At 41.6% G+C, this 20,843-nt stretch overlaps 1 non-coding gene across 1 annotated transcript; it reads left to right on the forward strand.

Annotated features, from left to right (window-relative positions):
• The first annotated feature begins 17,691 nt into the window (after nucleotides 1-17,691).
• Nucleotides 17,692-17,810, forward strand: LOC122814523. Its single transcript, XR_006366787.1, has one exon. It is a non-coding gene; the product is annotated as a 5S ribosomal RNA (ribosomal RNA).
• Nucleotides 17,811-20,843: the final 3,033 nt, after the last annotated feature.

Genomic DNA, 20,843 nt, shown 5'->3' on the forward strand with positions numbered 1-20,843 from the left:
CAGAACCAACTGATATTGCCAACATCCTGGCAGATAGATTCAGTGCTAACTTTACCCCCCTCTCACCCCCTAAGGGGCCCATATCTATGCAGAAAGAATGCAGAGTCCCTGTAATCACAACTACACAGGTAAAAGCTGCACACTCTAAACCAAAAACACAACATCCATGGGACTGGACAACATCCCAGGCTGTGTTTTACACTAACTTCAGAACGAACTGGCTCCTCACCTAAGCACCATGTTCAATCATAGCCTCACATCAGTCTTTGTGCCCACTGAATTGCACACAGCAACGTTATCCCACTCCACAAAGTGGGAGCCACCACTGATCCCCAAAAACACAGCATCCATGGGACTGGACAACATCCCAGGCTGTGTTTTACACTAACTTCAGAACGAACTGGCTCCTCACCTAAGCACCATGTTCAATCATAGCCTCACATCAGTCTTTGTGCCCACTGAATTGCACACAGCAACGTTATCCCACTCCACAAAGTGGGAGCCACCACTGATCCCCAAAAACACAACATCCATGGGACTGGACAACATCCCAGGCTGTGTTTTACACTAACCTCAGAACGAACTGGCTCCTCACCTAAGCACCATGTTCAATCATAGCCTCACATCAGTCTTTGTGCCCACTGAATTGCACACAGCAACGTTATCCCACTCCACAAAGTGGGAGCCACCACTGATCCCCAAAAACACAACATCCATGGGACTGGACAACATCCCAGGCTGTGTTTTACACTAACTTCAGAACGAACTGGCTCCTCACCTAAGCACCATGTTCAATCATAGCCTCACATCAGTCTTTGTGCCCACTGAATTGCACACAGCAACGTTATCCCACTCCACAAAGTGGGAGCCACCACTGATCCTGGGAACTATCGCCCTATTAGCCTTACAAGCCTAGTCTGCAAGGCCATGGAAAGTATCATCATGGAACTCGTAAACAAAGACATTGGTAACAAACTCTGGACCCCACCAAGTTCGGGTTTGTGAAAGGCCTCCTGAACCTGATCAACTTCTTTGAGGCAGTCACCAAAGCCGTAGATGAGTGTAATGTGGTTCACACAGCCTATCTTGACCTCGCCAAGGCTTTCAACACCATCCCCCATTCTGGAATTATAGCTAAACTCACTAAACTAGGTATAAATCCCTACGTCACAAGATGGGTTGCCAACTGGCTCACTAACGGAACCCACACTGTAAAAGTTGCAGACTCCAAATCTGAATTCAAACCAGTGACAAGTGGAGTACCACAGGGTTCAGTCCTGAGATCTCTCCTGTTAGCCTGTACTTCAGAGAAGTAGATACCAAACACAGAAGGCCTCTGGCTAACTAAGTTGGCAGATGACTATAAACTAGGAGCCATAGTGAAGTCCCCAAGTGATGTGGACATCTTCCAGAAGGGCCTCACTGAGGCAGATGCCTGGTGTCAGAGCCATGGCCTCAACCGCAATGCCAAAAAGTGCATTGTCATCCCCTTTGGTAAAAACTCTGTACCCATGAACTACCACATAGGCAGCAGTCTACTTCACACCCAATGTGTGATGAGACCTTAATACCCAGGTGGACAGTAGTCTCTCCTTTGATAATCACATCGCCACAGTAGTCAGGAAGCCCTTCTATGTGGCACACCTCATCACAAAAGGGTTCTCATCCAGGAAAAAATAGGTAATTGTTCCCCTCTACTCGACACTCATTAGACCCATTATAGAGTATAACGCCCCTTTTGGAATGTACCTCACAAGACATCTGCAGCAGCTGGAAAGGCCACAGAAGTACCTCATGAGGATTACTGGCCTCAAATAGATGCCCTACACTGACCATCTCAAAAAAAACTCCAGCTTTACTCTGTAGCATATCGCCTACTCAGAGGTGATCTCTGCCTAACATATAAAGCTATGTCAAACCCAGAGCTGTTGGACATGTTACACCTAAAGAAATCCCAATCCCTCTGAGCTACACGCTCTAGGGACCTAAACCTTGTCACCACAATAAACAGGACATGCTGGAGGGATAGATTCCTGTTCCAGAGACTTCCCATACTCTGGAACAAGCTATGCATCTATGTCAAGCAAAGTTCCTCATTAGCACTCTTCAAGAAAAATCTTGAGTGGATGGGAAATAGGAAATGCACCCCAGGGATCACTTCTGTGGCTCTGCTCGGCAGTGGCACAGAAAAATAACTTTCTTGGGTGGTGCAAGCCAAAGAACCTTGTTGGCTAGGCTTACTTAGGCCCTTGGCCGATAGCCTAGTACCTACCTGTGAACCTATGCATTTTCTGAAGGCGGTGAAGTCTCCGATTGAAATATCTTATCATTTAGTGAGTAGAATCCTCAGTGGTTTTTCAGAAAATCCCAAATTTAATGAAGAGCAGATCAAAAATAGGAGGTAATAATCTGGACATTCTGCAAAATCCCGGAAAATTAAAAGGTACGATCCTGAGTTGTTTGTCTTTCGGCTTTTTCCGGTTAGGGGTCACCATAGCGGAACTCCAGTCCGCTAATGGTTGGCAGTAGGTTTTTACGGTGCCGAGTTGCCAGCTCAACACCCAACCTTCAATGAAGGCATGCCCATTCACACATGTCTTTCGGAACGCCACTCGACCGCGGGGAGGACATGCAGACTCCACACAGAAGGCACTCCCCGAACACCAGCCTAGAATCGAACGGGAGAACCTCTTGCTGTGAGGCAACAGCGCTACTGCTGTGCCTGTGATTCACCAGAAAATAGAACATTTTGTGAGGGACAGTGCAAAATATGAGGTAAAAACAGGGATGTTCCGCAAAATGCTGTAGAGTTTATTTACTCAATACTTGTTTACCAGGTAAGTGGGCTGGTCTGACTCTTCAGCTGTAACCCAGAATCAATATCCGTAAAGAATCAATATCTGTAAAGACAACAATGTAACAAGTGGAATAAGACATTACATTCTTTACGTACTACTTACTGTTGAGAGAGATGCTGTACCATCCATAAATCCAGGTATTCCTCAATCCATAACCCGTTTTTCTCATTTTTACACCTGGAGTTTGAGATGTCACTTTAGTAGTGGTGATCATTTAGAGACACCTTTTGCAACACCGGGTGGGTAGCTATGACACAGTTGTTCTTTGACTCACACAAACCCCTACCACCACCACCACACACACACGTAGGTATGCTCTACAAGTAAAGTTCAACTTCCATAAGTTCGAACAGGCCTGCATGTTAATTGCCTTTCACCCACTGAATACCATGATTAGCTTTGGCTTTTTTGTCTAATGACCTGTTTTAGGCAGAATTTGTCACAGACGTACATCTCGCTAGAGCTAAACTGACTTCCAATGTAATCATTTTGCTGTATTTAATCATTCTTATACTTAGAATGACTTTATGCTATTCAGGATGATTATGGCAGTAGGCAGAGATTTCTTGACAATCTGAGAATAAGCTGTAAAAACAGTTTAGATTCTTAGATATTCCAAGGACAACATCTTTTTAACACCTTTATTGAATTATCACAATACATAGACAGGCATACACTTGCATAAAAGAAAACAAATATTAACATTTCTAGTTAACAAACATTATACATCACGTTTTTTCTGTCATCAGTCCAGCATTACATAAATTGTTCACTTTCTGCCTTCCCTTAAATCTCACACCTCCAAAAATGTATTCTGCATGTATTGTTCCCACAATTTCCATTTTTCTATGCAGTTTGCTCCTCCGTTTCTGAAGATCCCACTTTGTTTTTTTTATCTCTGCTATAATCTTCAAATATAGCTGGTTTAGTTTGATTTCAGTTCTCTACTAATTGCTTTTTTTTGGCAGCCACCAGAATTAAACTTAACAAGGCCTTACTATGTCTAGGCAATTCACATCCTGTATCCTAGGTAAAAAATAGTTTCCTTAATTACACCCATTTGTTCACCCAATATTTCGGACAGAGTGCTCTGTAGGGAATTTTTGAAGTCTGCCAATTCATTACACTCCCAAAACATATGGTTTGTTACCTCTTTCTTCCCTATCATTCCTCCATTTGCCATCTACCTGAGGAAACATTATTGGGAGTCTGTTTGGGGTATAAAAATATCTATGCAAACACTTCCAAGCAAAAATCCTAAATCCTTTAGACTTTGTTGCATACTTGGGAGCCATACATATATCCTCACATTGTTTCCTTGTGAATTACTTATCCAATCTCTCTTCCCAATCTTTTCTAACCTCCTCTGATTCCTATAGTTGTCCTGCAATATTTTACATGCTGTACTAAGCGTTGTCGCCTCACAGTAAGACGCTGTCTGGTTTGATTCTCAGCTAGAGCGTCTTCTGCGTGGAGACGTGCGTGAATGGGCGTACCTTCATTGAAGGTTGTGCGTCAGGCCTGGCAAGCCAGTATGTAAAAATCAACTGCCAATCATTAGTGGACCGGAGTTCCGCTGTGGCGACCCCTAACCGGGAAAAGCCGAAAGACACAAACTAATTATCACTTTTTTAACAGCAGCTTCAGTTGTAGATTCGACTAAAAACTCTACTAGAGCAGGTCTTCCACGTAGGTTTCCTCTAGTCTTTTCCTCTCTGCCTTTACTGTATCAGTCCGTGATAGGGAAGGCAGTCTCTAGCCTGCAGTCCAAATGTCATCTGAGACGCTTCCCATTCCATTACCTTTCCCTCTCTAGGTTTTGTTCTCAATAACTTGGTTTATTTCCCAGTTTTCTCAAATTCCAGCATCCTCTTGCTTGTTCTCTGTACCCCTAATTGTAGTCATCCCTTTCTTTATTCTCATGTTGGCTTTGTTCTTCGGATATGTTCTAATTTATGTATATAATAATCTGTATAGCGGTTTATTCTCCTAAAGGATCCGCATCAAAAGTACAGCTGTCTCCTTATTTCTTGAATGTCCCCCACTGTTTCATCAGTTGTTTCCACTTTGAATTATAGCTTTCTGCTTGTGTTTTGTATATGAATCTTAACTATGCCGCTTTAAAATGTTCCTTCAAATCAGGTAATCTTAAAAAAACTTATTCTCAAGGAAGGATAGTACAGTTGAGTAAAATCTTAGCATAACAGTAGATGTCCTGCTGTCACTGCTGCAGTATTCCTTAGGTATGGATTTCCATGGCAGGTAAACCCATATGTAAGGAATACTGCAGCAGTGAATGTAAAGACATAAACTTATCCCTTTTTACCTTTGCTGCCTTCCCCTTCCAGATAAATTCCTTTAACTCTCCTCTGGTAGATAAAATATGCCTGACCGGTATATAAAACTAAAGAGACTAAAACATTTCCACTGATTTATATCCTGCTATCCATACCCAGAAACAAGAGCTTCAGGTTTCTCAGTTTTTGTATCGTCTCTTGTTTAGTCTCTTCCCAGTATCCTTAGCTGCCACAGCAATCTCCTTAGCATGAACAAGCAAATAAGAGAACTAGTGAAATCCTCCAAAGCAAACTTCGAGTCCAAACTGGCCACATCTACTAAAGACAATCCTAAGGCCTTATTCACATATGTCCGCAATCTCTAGGGAAGCACTCAGGCCTGATGGTCAAGGACACAACATAAACGCTGTAGATGTAGCCAACCTGCTGATACAGGTTCAGTGAAAACTTCACTCGTCTGGCCCCCCATCAGTAAAACAAGACATCCCCAGTACCTGCCCACCTCCTCTTATCTCTCTGGGCAAGTCATCGCTGCCCTCTCAAAGGCAAAAAATACAGCCTCCTAGGCTGCATCCTACATGAACTCGGGCAGGAACTTGCAGCATCATTTAGGCACCCTATTCAACCAAAGCCTGAGTACTGGTTTCGTCCCAGCCAAGGGATGGACAGCTACTGTCATCCCTTTGCACAAAGGTGGAGCACCCACAGATCCCAGAAATTATAGACCCATCAGCCTAACTAACCTGATCTGCAAGACCATGGAGCGGATTTTCATTGACCTCATTAACAAGGATATTTGGCAACCTGCAGACACTTGATTCCACACAGTTTGGTTTTGTCAAAGGGAGGTCATGCCTGTTAAATTTGGTTGACTTCTTTGAGACAGTCACCAAGGCCATAGACAAGGGGAAGACAGTGCACACTGCCTACCTTGACCTGGCCAAGGCCTTTGATACTATTCCCCACTCGGGTATAATAGATACTCTCTCAACTAGGCATCAATCCATATGTTACCAGATGGGTAGCAAACCGGCTCATTGATAGAACCCACCTAGTCAAAATAGGGGAAGCCATCTCAAGTAGTAGATCCGTAACAAGCAGTGTACCCCAGGAATCGGTCTTTTGGGCCTCCGCTGTATGGCATATACTTATCGGAGGTGCACACCAAATCTATTGGGCTATGGCTGACCAAGTTTGCAGATATCTGCAAGCTGGGTGCGGTCATCATTTCCCCTGGTGATGTGGACATCCTCCAAGAGGGTCCCACCCAAACAAATGATTGGTGCCAGAAATATGGCCTCAAACTGAATGCCAAAAAATGCATCATCCTTTTTGGGGAGAGTGACATCCCCACAAATTATCACATTGATAAGAAGGTCCTAAGCATGCAATCAGTTGTGAGGGGCTTTGGCACCCAGGTTGATAGCAAACTGACTTTGACAACCATATTGCCACCATTGTACGGAAAGCTTTCTACATGGCCCAGCTCATTAGTAGGGGTATTTCATCCAGGGACAAGGTGGTCATAACATCACTGCATTCTTCCCTTCTAAGACCCATTATTAAGTACAATGACCCTTTCGGCATGTACCTCACAAAGCACATGCACAGCTGGAGACCACAGAGGTTCCTCACCCGGAGAATCCAGGGCCTGAAATATCTACCCTACACAGATAGGCTAAAAACCCTGTCCCTCTACTCAGCCTCCTAAAGACTTCTCAGACATGACCTCTGTCTGGCATACAAAGCAATCTCAGACCCCACTCTGATGGGACTGCTGCATATCTGCAAGTCAAGGTCCACTCTAGTAACCTGCACGAGCGACCTCAGCCTGGTCTGTTACATCAGTAGGACTACTTGGGATAGATTTGTGTCCAAGAGACTCCCCCTTTGTAGAATAGACTTCCTCTCAACGTAAAGCAGAGTACTCAACCCTTTTTAAACACAACCTGGATGGGGAAGAGAAAATACACCTCTGGAATTCCACCTATGTTCCTGCTGGACAGTGGCATAGGGTACTGACTTGTTGGAACATGGGCTAAATTCTTAGGCTTGTAAGGGCCTCTGGGCCAATAAGCCTAGTCGTCCTATGATCCAGAATCATTTTAATTCATATTCCTAAGCACTTCATTTTATTGTTTCTCCGTAAATACAGGTATTGCTGGACAAAGTCATGTGTGGGTACATAGTTTACAGCTATATCCTTCAATTTATTTTCATTAATTTTATATCATTAATTTTATATCCCTAAATGACATGAAACTGTCTCAAGATGTTCCACAAAAATCTTAATCGGGTACAAAAATATTCTCTGGAAATAAAGGCAGCTTATCTTGATTACCATACTAACTATATTCTTGAATTTGAGTCCCATACTTTCTTTGCCATGTTTCTGAATATAAAGCCAATGACAAAGGGTAAAGAGAACACAGTTCAGAGACAACTTGAGATTGGAACCCTCTCACATTAATTTTTCCCTCTGATCCCTCATATCTCATCCATGTTAACCTCCTTGTATCAGGGAATGCCTCCATTGCTCTACTTATAACATCTCAGCTTACTCCGTCAGATATTTTCTGTGCATCAAGACCCACCAACAACAGTGGTATTTTTTAACACACTGCTTCCCAATGAATTATCATTGTTCTATTAATGTTACATGCTTGCCTCCCCTCCACAAACCCACATTGATCACATCTACATCTATCAAATTTGACAACACATTTCCTATTCTTTTAACTATTTTTATAGGCAAACACTAAAACTGAAGTAGGCGTATATGAAGCTATGTGTGGGTCTTTACCATCTTTTGGTATTACAGCCACCACCGTTTTCTTCCAGGAGGTTGGTGTTTTCCCTTCTTTTAAAATACTGTTAAAATCTTCCAGAGTTTTCACTTTCGTCCTTCATCGCTTCCAAACTTTCACTGGAATACCATCTGCTGGAGGCTTTCTGGAAGATTAATTGTACGCTACTGTTTTCATCTCATGTCCTGTATTTTTTTTCTCACGCTTCTGCAAATGGGCCTCTTTGTTCTTTGCGATTCCTCTTGTTCTGCAGTCCTTTAACCTTTGTCATCCACTCTAAATAATTTCTGTTACTACTTAGCCATATCTTTTTTTTTTTTTTTTTTTTTTTTTTTTATTTCTGCCCTATTTTTAAATAACCACGGTCATTTACCACTCGCTAGCTAGCTTGCTTTATCTTTACTTCTATTCTGTGTACAATTCCTGACTCTAGCTGAAACAGTCTGACCAAAAACAGACCCATCTGCCTAGTTAAAACCTAGATAAATGAAGGGACTATGAATATGATCATCGACTAGGACAATAGTTCAGTAAGACATGTTCTTGATTTCACTTCAGATGAGATTTTGACCTCCAGGGATGCCTTACTTTCACTCTTGTTTCAGTCTGATGCTTAATTACTGACAGGATGATAAACAGGCTCCCCACTGTTCGCAGAATGAGAGTCTCTGGCGCAGTAGTATGGCACTAACCTAATGGCTTCAGATTGCCGTTTTTCTCTTTCATACATCATTCAGGTGGCTGTCTGAAGACGACTGACTTTTTGCAGAAAAAACATGTTCAGCCCTGTTACATATGGTTAGCCTTTCCAGTAACTAAAGTTAGCTAGTTAATGAAGGAACTAGACAAAATCCACTTGCTAATAATTTCTCCTTTCTTGACATTTTACTTGCTCATATTCCTGATAAGTTACACATTGGAAATACTCCCTAGTGACTAAAGCAACCGCTGTCAGATTGTCATATTGGACTTTTAAGGCAAACAAAGCTGCCCTCTAAATTAATTTATACCATGCATATCTCAGGTTCTGTGTATAGTATTTTCCTTTCTGGACTTAAAAAAAAAAAAAAAAAAGAGGGGCTCAGGGAAGGAGTATTCTCTGGCTAACAGCAGTTTTTTTTTTTTTTTTTTTGGGGGGGGGGGGGTGAGGACCAAGACAGATAGGTACAAAGTCTGAAAAGCTTGCGTGGTAAACCCAGCTTTGGATGATAAGGTGCTTTAATAGACTCATCTTGTGAATATTAGAAATGTGACTAAATCATTTAAAACTGACTGCCCCAGAAAAACGCAGGCTAAATATCTGTCCCATTCTAGACATTTCTTGGATAATGTGAAACACTGCAGCAAATTACCAGTCCCAATGTAGTACCTGTATTCTTCAGCAGTGCTCACTCGTACTGTCCTTCAGTTCCCTTACGCAAATATTTTCAATACCCATGATTCTGCTTCAAGAAAATTTAAAATCTTCGGTCTGAGTTGTGCATTAATTGCAGTACACACACAGATATGACTTTTTTATACTGTTTATTATAAAATTCTGAAAACTGGGTAGTCTTTGAATGCTCCACTAACCTGTACAATCTAACCATCACTACAAGCTGTTTTACAGCTAGTTTCAAATATGCTCATATTATCCTGCTGTCTGAGTTGGCTAAATGCACGCATGTGCAAAATCTCTCATCCCTTTCTAAAATGTTTGAGATGCTAACGTATGATCGAATCTTAGAAAAGCATAATAAATTTCACATCTTGAATGACTGTATCGCTTTCAGACTAAACCTTGGTACAATCCCATCCTTTTATATACTCGGAAATCAAATTTATAACCGCATGGGTAATGGCTCCTTTTTTTTATATGAAATGTGCCATCTGAATGGTCACTGATAGCATGCTGATTGACTAACTTTCCTCCCATGTTTTTTTTATGTCCTATTCTGGTTTAAATGCTCTGTGAAAGGTAAAAATTGCTCATGGTATTTCTGTTCTAAATGTACAGAAACAGAACTATATACCATTGTATCAGGAGTGCCACAGGGTTCTGTACTTGGTCTACTCATTTCTCACCTAAAAATGTTAGCTGTGATTGCATAAAAGAGCACATTGTGGAATTGATGATTATTTATCATTTGTTGACCGGGAAAGTCCGACTAGGTTCCACAGAGCCTGTTTTTAGCGGAGGCCAGGGGAGAAATGATTATGTTCAAGCTTCTGCAATTTTGATGTGGAGATGCGCATCATGAAGGTCCAGTGAGCACCACCAAATCCCCTTTCTGTAAACAAAAATACCTCACAAAGAGGATTACTGGCCTCAAACAGATGCCCTACGCAGACTGTCTCAAAAAACTCCAGCTTTACTCCGTTGCATATCGCCTTCTCAGAGGCGATCTCTGCCTAACATACACAGCTATGTCAAACCCAGAGCTATTGGACATGCTCCACTTAAAGAAATCCCAATCTCTCCGAGCTACACGCTCTAGGGACCTAAACCTTATCACCACAATAAACAGAACATGCTGGAGGGATAGATTCCTGTCCCAGAGACTTCCCATACTCTGGAACAGACTACCTATCTATGTCAAACAGAGCTCCTCATTAGCACTCTTCAAGAAAAATCTTGATGACTGGATGGGAGATAGGAAATTCACTCCAGGGATCACTTCTGTGGCTCTGCTCGACAGGGGCACAGGAAAATAATTTTCTTGGGTAGCGAAAGCCAGGGTACATTTTTGGCTAGGCTTATATAGGCCCTAGGGCCAATAGCCTAGTACCCTCCTATGAATCTATGGAAGGATGGATTTTGCTGTGGCCTTCCATAACGTGACTTTCTTTACGCAGAGATTCAGAGCATTGATATACAATATTAGTCTGAGGTTATAAGATTTCTTGGGAACAAAAATTCATGAGTAAACCTGGACCATCTCTTGTCTGGTGAGAGCTGTTGGAAGGCTCATTTTAAAAGAAGGTTCCTGACCTCTGTTTTGGTTGCCTCCTGACTGGGTGGGAATATGGTGATAGTGAAGTTGGTATGTTTGGCTAACTAGGAAAGTGGAATAGAATAGCCTCTCTATATTCTTTCCCTGACCCATCTGTCTTGTGGGATGGCCAGCCATGCTTTCTGTTGCAGGTGAAGATAACTTCCCAACTGCCTTTAAAGTGAACAGTCTGGGAAGGTCCTAGTTCTTGAGAGAGTCTCCTATTTGGCAGACTACCTCTACCTACAGGGTGGAGTAAATTAAAGGGGTACCCATAATACAAAAGCCTCTGCTAGGAAAATAGTCAGATGAGTGCCATTGATCCTTTGCACCATAAACTGTTGGACTTTTTAGAGAAAGACCGCTGTACGGTTATTAATTTGGCAATGACTGTGTATGGTATTTTGTCTTCCTGCTCAGTTTTGGTAAGTTTTTTTTTTCACCTTGTGCAGGAACAGGGAGGACCCATTGAAAGAGGTTACAGTGAATAGGCATAGTGCCAGCTATTCTGACTGCTCCATAGGCTATATTATGTAGGAGTTGCAAGAAGAGGAAATATACAGCTGAAAGAGTAAGGCAGTCGTGGTGGTCAGTGATTCCAAGGTCTGTTCGAGAAGGTCTTGATGCAAACAATTCATATAAATCAGGTACTTTATAGTTCTTATAATAGAAATGCCTTATGCAGATTTGCACATCCTCATTTGGTTCATTACTTGCAAATGCTTCTCAGGAGGATGAGGAGAGTCCAGCTGTTCAGACGTCTTGCTTTTGATCACCGGTGCTACCATTAGAGTCTGCATAGCGTCCCTTATTTAAATAGTATCTTGTTAGGTTACTCAGATAGGGCTCAACCACTTCAGGTTCCTACCACACCTAGCCCATGAGGGAAATCTCCCAAGATGTAGATAAAGCAGACTGAAAGGCCTTCAGAATTTCTGGGGAGTGGCCGTCATAATGCCAACATTTTCTTGAATTTAGTGGCATCTGGAAGAGATTGTTGGGATCGCTTTCCCCGTGTAGGTCGGACTCCAGTATGATGCTCTGTATGGTATGGCCTGTGTGTGTCATTTTGCATATCTAGCCGTTCATATAATGTCTTTCTGTAGGTGTTTTGAAGAGAGGTATGATGCTGAATTTTGGGGTCTACAGTGGCCTTTGAGGCCTTCATCTAATTGGTGCACAGGACTCCACCCTGTCTGATCTGAGTTGAGTGGTTAATTTCATCAAGTATTCATATACTGGTGATGTACTTATTTGTATCACTGAAGCTGGTACTGGCATTGTGATACCCAAAGACATTGAGCTGAGGTGACTGCACCTGAGACATTGACCCAGAGGTCACATCTGGCCTTTGATCCTGGGTTCTGCATCAGTAAGTCAAACGTCTAAATATGCTGATAGGAAAAAAAGGCGTTGAATGGGTCATGGCTTACACTGACGCCCTGCCCCCAGTGTGGACTTCAGTCCACAGACGGTCTTTATCTAGGGAATGGAGGGGTGAGACTGTTGGAATCAAGGGCATTTGTACAGAAATGTCCAAACTTAACAATGATGTAGAATGCATCAGAAGGACGCTCAGTTCTGCTAATCCTAGCAGAGAAGTAGAGCACAAGGAAGGAGCTTCAGATGGCAGTTACAATGGACATTCCTTGCCTGAAATGGAGATGGAGTTTGGAGGAAAGGCAACTAATTTTATGCTTTGATAAAATCCCCCACCATGTTTACCAGTCATTTGGCATGGATGGACTCCTTACAGACCTAACAGAAGCTGCTGAGAAAGGGCAAGATCCAAGAAATCTGGAAAGGTTTTTCTGTGAGGAAAAGCTTCCCATGCTCTTTCTCTGAAAACGATACTGAATGAAGGACACATCTAGCTTGGTAACCTCCAGGGGAGAGGCCTGGGCAGGAGCCTATGGGTGAGATGGAGGTTGAGATGGGTTAGCTGGTTGGACTTCCGCTCTTATGAGCCTTAGATGTGGAAGGTCTGCTATCTGTAAATAGATCTACGTTCATATTCTTCTTTTTCTATTTATTTGGTGCATTTTTGGTTTCTTTGAAAGTGAACTGTGTAGAATATGCTTGCTTCATCTTTCTTGGAGGGTTTGGCCAAAGACGACCTCATAGTGCAGCAGTGCTTAAGATGTTCTGGCTCAGGGCACACCATACAAAACTCATGGGTGTTTTGGGGAGTCTCTTATGGCCTCAGTGGCCACACTTCTGAAACTGAAAGCCTTGTCCTTAACTACGTAGTTTTGATAACTTCTTGCAAATTTATCCTTAACTACGTAGTTTGGTAACTTCTTGCAAATTTAAACAGCCGATAAGCAATTTTGTAAAACAAGTACTGGAAACAGATGAGAGAATCCGAAAATCAGAGTAGATGTTGTAAAAACTGGTCAGTGACCACGCAAAAACCACCAGGATATAAAATTCAAAAACCAAAATTTATTGAAGCGCTTTTCGTCTTAACGAAAAGCGCTTCAATAAATTTTGGTTTTTGAATTTTATATCCTGGTGGTTTTTGCGTGGTCACTGACCAGTTTTTACAACATCTACTCTGATTTTTGGATTCTCTCAGCCAATCAGCAATGCCTTACCACTGTAGTATTTTTTTTTTCTTGAGTGACAGGAATAGTTAAAAAAAAAAAAAAAAAAAAAAAAAAAAAAAAAAAAACTAATCTAGATAACTTTGGCAAATATTTGTCATTTAGGCCCAACTGCCTAATCTATGGGGTATGATAAAGAAACTAGATTTAAGTCAGAAATGGTCAAGAATGTTGTTCCTGTACAGTTCAAGCAATGCCATGTCAAAAAATAAATAAAACTTAAATGATATTAAGACCTGCCTGCAGCTCAAGCTGGAAAGATTGGTAGATTGGGTATGTATAATAATGGCACCAAAAATATCTGTGGTATGGAAGGAGGGGTGATGCATTATGGGATACATAGGAGAACCATATGAATAATAGGCAAGAGATCACAGGGACCATAAGATGCCTAATCGTATAGGCATTCAAGTAGATAAACTTAAAAAATTGCTATTACAAATCTATCCTTCCAGTGAGTTTTGTTTTGTTGTAGATGTTGATCTCTAGTGTGGGTGCCTGTAGAAGCACTAATTGTGTGAAGAAATAGGGGGCCAAATAGAATTGAGTCTTTCATGGCTTGAAAAGCTAGGCTCAGGTCACCTTGGAGCAGCCAGTAAGTTGAGTATAAGGTAAATCATGCTAATCTCTTGGGATAGTTAACTGAGTTAAGACCCTTAATGTTTTTGTTTAGAAATCTTTGGTGAGCAATACATAGGTTCATAGGTGTGTACTAGGCTAATGGCCCTGGGGCCTTTACAAGCCTAGCCATAGGATTTCCCTGGCATAGTGTCACCTGACCTTAGTTCCTCGTGCCTCTGTCGCGTAGAGCCACTGGAGTTCTCCCCGGGGTGAATTTTCTGTTTCCCATCCACTCATCAAGATTTCTCTTGAAGAGGGTCAGCGAGGTGCTCTGCTTGAGATGTATGTGAAGTCTATTCCATAGTATGGGCAGTCTCTGGGTTGTGAACATGTCCCTCCAGCATGTTCTGTTAATAGTGGTAATGAGGTTGAGGTCTCCGGACCATGTGGTGCGGAGGGATTGGGATTTCTTTAGATGTAGCATTTCTAACAGAGCTGGGTCAGATGTGGCTTTGTAAGTCAAGCAGAGATTGCCTCTAAGTAGGCTATATGAGACAGAGAATAGTTAGAGTTTTTGAGTCTGTCCATGTAGGACAAGTGTTTAAAGCCTAGGATCCTCTTTGTGAAGTACTTTTGCGGTCTCTCCAATTGTTGCAGGTGTCTAGTAAGGTACATGCCAAATGGGGCATTGTACTCTATGATTGGCCTAATAAGGGAAGAGTGGAGGGAGACCATGATCTCTCTTCCTGGATGCAAAACCGTTAGTAATGAGATGTGCCACATAGGACATTCTGACCACAGTGGCAATGTGGTGATCAAGAGAGGTTGCTGTCAACCTGTGTTCCCAGATCTCTTGTAACGCCTTCTGTGTTCAGTGGACTACCATAAATGTGGTAATTCATGGGAACCGGGTTTTACCCAAAGTGGATGACTACACCATTTTTTGGCATTGAGCTTAAGACCATGGTTCTGACACCAGTCATTGGTCTCCGTGAGGTCATTCTGCAAGATGTCAACATCACATGGGGAGTTAATAATAGCTCCCAACTTACAATTGTCTGCGAACTTTGTCAGCTAGAGTCCCTTCGTTTTGGCCTGGACTAAAGAGAAGTAGATACCAAACAGGAGGGTACCCAAGATTGAACTCTGTGGGACTCCACTCGTGACTAGTCGGCAGTCTGACTTGGAGTCAGCTACTTTCACACTGTGGGTCTATCTGTGAGCCAGTTTGCAACCTACCTAGTGATATAGGGGTTGATGCCTAGCTTAGTGAGTTTTTCTGTGATTCCTGAGTGGGGAATAGTATCAAAAGCCTTGGCCAGATCAAGGTAGGCTGTATGAACCACTTTGCCTTCATCCACAGCTCTGGTGATTTGACTCAAAGAAGTCAAGTTGAGCAGGCATGATCTACCCTTCACAAAACCAAAGTGTGTCGGATCCAGAGTTTGGAGATTCCCTATATCCTTGTTTATTAGGTCCATGATTATGCATTATATAGCTTTTGCATATCAGGCTCATCAGGCTAATGGGGGCGATAGTTCCCAGGGTCTGTAGTCGCTCCACCTTTGTGGAGAGGGATGACTGTACCAGTGTGCTATTCGGTAGGGACAAAGCCTGAGATGAGGCTGTGATTGAACAGGGCCCACAGGTGAGGTGCCAGGTCACTCTGTAGTTCATGTAGAACACAGCCAGGGATATTGTCAGGTCCCATAGAAACTGTTTTCTTGGCCTTGGGCAGTGCTGTTTTAACCTGTGCAGCAGTAATACTGGGTGCCTGGCAATCTACTGGTATTGTGATTGTTCCTGGGGGGTAAAGTTGGCACTGAATCTGTAGGCCAGTATACTGGCAATATCTGTTGGCTCGATATAGGAGGTACCATTGTGCCGTAGCTCAGAGCAAATCTGGGTATTGCCGTGGAGATTCTTTACATAACTATAGAAGGTCTTGTGGTTATCTCCTTACTGTCTGCTGCAATTCTGTCTTTACTGTCTGCTGCAGTTCTGTTTTCATAACTAGCAATGTACTTGATTTGCATATACCAATGGGCATTGTATTCAGTGATCAGTTTGATAAGAGAACCGGGGAAGGAAGACTTATTTGGCTGTTGAAAATATTCCCTTGGTAATTTAACTGAGCCAAATAGGATTTCTTGATTTATGATGGAAACAGGATGATGTGTGAGAGTTGTCCACAAGTACCCATGTTTGTTATGGCCTCCCTCTACCTGAAAAGGAGTACTAGTTAAAACAAACTGCATTTTTTGCCAACCTCAACTACTCTGCACTTTTTTGTATTTAGCTTTAGACTGTTTTCAGTACACCACATCTGTGCATATTCCAACCTTTGCTGGAGCTGTTTGGTATCAGCTGATGAGCAGCTAAGAGTACATAGGTTGCAGTCCTCAACAAACTTGGTCAGTCACCCTTCTGGAATATTGGCTTGGATATCAGCAAACTAAATGCAAACAGGAGACTGGCTAGTGTGGATCCCTGTGGCACTGAACTCATTACAATTGCACATTTGAGTTTATTCCATCAGCCTTTACAACCTAGGATCTGTTGGAGAGCCGGTTTTCACTGAGCAGTGTATGGGTTTACATTGTTTGCTTAATTTTTCAATACATCTGGCCTTGGGAGTGATATCAAAAGCCTTGGCAAGGTCAGGAAATGTCTGCACAGAGTGACTCTTGTGTACAGTCGTTGTAACCTTTCCAAAGAAGCCTATTAGGTTGCTTGAAATGTGAGGAGAAAAATCTGTTTGTTTTTGTTGATCAGCCCTACACATTTAATTGCATGGTGTAGGTAACGAGAGCTTCACGTTACCAATACACAGTGTGTTGTACACCCACAGTATTTATGTGGTCCTCAGCTTCTTTTCACTCAGTCTTTGCACTGGCAAGCTAATGTTAATACTAGAATAATAAGGTTAGTATTACAGTAGTGCAAGCTGGGGATATGAGGAGTTGACACTGTTACAGCATCAGATGCATGCAGTATTTTACTATACTTCTGTCAGTTACTTAACTAGTTGTGTTCTGGAAATGTAGATGTTTAGCACTTCTGCTAAATATTAAAATGCTTTGATTTTCCCAACTGGAAAAAAGCATCAAATTATGATGCAGTGTTTACCTTTTGTTACATTTCTTTGGCGACCATCCTTTTCACTTCATAATTGTGTATATAGATGCCTGTGGAGCATGTCTCAAAATTTTCATGATACATTGTCCTGTGGGATTCTTTGTAGACCAAGGTTGTAAAGCTTCTTTGCAGAAGGGATAATGAGGAAGGTGAAGTGTATGAGGACTGAGGTCAGTAATACTATAGCAAAAAAGGAAAAGCAGTGGGAGAGTCAAGTGCAATAAAAATTAGTGCTACTACTCTGAGCTTCCCCAGTTGTTCCTCATCTGTACGTGACAGCAGAGATAGCAGATACTGAATGTTTTCCTTGAGTTAAATATATCATCTGCAGTGATACTGGGTGAATGACAGTTAATGTGGTTCACAACCTGAAAAGAGGAAATGGAAAAGAAAGCAGTGCATATGAAAACGACTAGTGAGCTCCAAAGGCCACCAGAAAAGCTCTAATCTTTGTCTATGGTCATACCACCCTGAATACGCCCGATCTCGTCTGATCTCGGAAGCTAAGCGGGGTCAGGCCTGGTTAGTACTTGGATGGGAGACCGCCTGGGAATACCAGGTGCTGTAGGCTTTTGCACACTGACACAGCAGAGGGCACTGCAGCCTCATCTATAGTTTTACTGTTTTGATTGTAAAATGTCTGCTGTTTCTACAGTAAGCATTTCAACACCTTAAAATACATCAGACTAGAACAGACCAGTCTGAAATAGGATGCATGCAATTTCAGTACCCATTGCTTTTTTTTTTTTTTTTTTTTAACGATCATAAATGGTTAACGTGTTATAACATATGTGAATGAAATGAGAACAGTTTGACAGCGTCCTTCTGGGTGTAGCTGTTAACTTGCAGTGCACTCATTTGAATGCTAAAAGAATTGGATTGAACAAACTGAACTATGTGAGCTTTGCCACAAAAAGCAATGGCAATTTTGTACTTGCTGCACTCTACCAGAGGCTAGTATTTGAATTTTAGAGGCAGTACAACATTTTTTTTACTGTGATCAAATGAACAGAGAAGAAAGAATTATCCATAACACATGCCTTTCAAATGTCCTGATTTTTTGAGACACCCCTCTAATTTGTTTTTAGACTTATTCTCCATCCCACCTAAAACTGTAAAGTATTTTAAGAAGTGCTAAATTTGGAGCAAATTTTTACTCCTCCCTGTGCAGCGTGGGACTTAATATAGCGGCGCACAGAAACAAGTTGGTCTCACTTTTGATGTACATCAGTGTTTTGTTTACAGCTGCCCAGTTCCATCATGCAGCTGTAATATATGTTTTTACACTGGATATAGACAACATTCAGTGTAATTAATCTTGATTCTTCCAGAATTCAGACACATTAGTAAAATACAGTTTATGTAGATAAGGGAGCCCACAGGATTTTTTGCAGGGGGGCGCAAACCTGGCGCTCCGCCCCAACCCTGCCCCCTTCACAGCATCACCCCCAACACACACGCACACACACAACCATTCCAGTATCTCATTACTTGGCTATTTCTCACCAGTTGCCATAAACACTGTTCAAAACCCTCTGTGTGCATACTGTTTTATGCTTTACTTCTACAATGATTACACATATTTGGTTTTAATTTACAACTTTTATTTCAAATTTTAGGGCCTCAGGGCCAGTAGCCTAGTAACCTCCTATTTTATAGCACAAACACTGATAGACATTTGCTAAACTTAAACAAAGCAATAGTCTTAAATGAAAACAGACTTAGCATTAAAACTTCTCTACATTTGAAACTCACATGAACTGAAACAGCATTGAAACCCACATTCAAAGAAATGCATCTGGCCAGTGGCAGGTTAAGTTTACCTTAGTTTTCAAATCATAGGCCCCTTGCACACATTTCAGAACCATGCATAACTGCTTTTTTGATTCACCTTCCTGATTGTATTAATTATAATATATGATAATAGAATTATATCCCTTGTTAATACAGCACCACTTGGTATGTTTTATAGTTTTCAGCATTTTTTCCAGTAAGCAATGAAACAAAACATATGAACCAAAAATGACAAATTGCCCAATTCAGAACATTTCAACCCTAAAAGGTCACTTAAACATCTATCATTACAATCCACCAATATCAGCCAATACACACAATCTCTGCAGAAGTAAGTCATCTGAATAATTTCACATTAAAGAGATCTGAAACTAATGGAGAGGTTGTTGCTAGAAAACAGCTTTATATTTGTGTTTCATCTACAAATTCAGTGCCTGCTGGCTGCCCTTAAACAATAAATTGCCTATTTTACATTAAAAAAAATGCTAAGCTTGTATATTGCAATAAGAATAAGTGGCAAGTGAAAATGCAGGTTCATGGTTACTAGACATCTCATCCAAATGAGGGCATGCTCAGGACTGCAACACTCCACCCCCTTAAAATACAAATCTACATGCAGTAAGAGTAGAACCTACAGTCCTCTACATCAAGATGCAAGTATGCTACCTGCTGTGCTACTAAGACTGTTTTGAAATTCTACACCACAATAGTGATACCATTTGCTAAACAAAACAGTTGCACATTTTAAGCAGACTTGGCATGAGCAGCAGTAAACTTCTCTTCCCTTGAAGCTGTCAATTCCTTGAAAATAAATTCCACCTGCTAACTCTAAATAGGGCATTTCACTCTCTCTCTCTTAAACACACATACCTCAGCATCTGTGAAAATATGTACCATTGAGAGGTATGACACACACTACATACCCCGACCTCCTTAGAAAGTGGGTAGAACAATCGTTTGCATTAGTATGCATTTTCTGAGGATATGAAGTCTAAAACTCAACTTCAGTCTTCAATGATTTGCCAGAAAAAAAAAACAATTTTATGAGAAACGATATGAAAATACGAGGCAAAAATCTGGATAATTGTGAGGTATGACCCCCCCCCAATACACCACTCCCTCCCTCTTACAAACACACACCTTTACCTACCTACTTCCTACATACACAGTCTACTGTATTAAATATTCACCTTTCTATCTGTTTCCTAAATCTTATATGCTTAGTTCTTGATGCATTTATCAGCCTAACATAAGCAACCAATCATGTACCTCATTAAGAGGAAGAGAACTGATGTCAATAGCCTCATTGTTACCATTGCAGTCAAAATGGGGAAATAGCATACCATTAATGGATATATTTAGGCCTATAGACAGGCATATAATGCTATTGTTTGACAGAAATGAATCTCTAAGCCATCTTGCCTGCTGTTACAGTAAAGTGGCAGATACAGTTTTGAAGTGCTTTTTGTGTTCTATATTTCTAGAAGAGATGGAGCCACTGGTGGAAAGGGGGTGTTCAGAGATGTAAGGAGTACCCCTTATCCGACTGCAGCAGCAGAGCAGAAGGGGGGAAATGTTTTTCAAACTCTGGGAAAATTATAAAATCAAAGTTCTGGATGGCAGCCATCATGTATTGGGTGGGTACTATGTTGTGGGTCTGCTGATGAAGTGTAGCAAGCAAAGGGGGGATCAAAATAAATTAGTTTTCCTTACTTTCAGGAGAGAATGCAAGAATCCGTTTGTTTCAAGATGTGGATAGTAAGAGAGTATGGTTTTGTCTGTGACTATTTTTTTTTTTCATTCGAACCTT

The sequence above is a fragment of the Protopterus annectens genome, chromosome 10.part0 (genome assembly GCF_019279795.1).
Source record: "Protopterus annectens isolate FY-2018-M chromosome 10.part0, PAN1.0, whole genome shotgun sequence".
Classification (NCBI taxonomy): Eukaryota; Metazoa; Chordata; order Ceratodontiformes; family Protopteridae; genus Protopterus; species Protopterus annectens.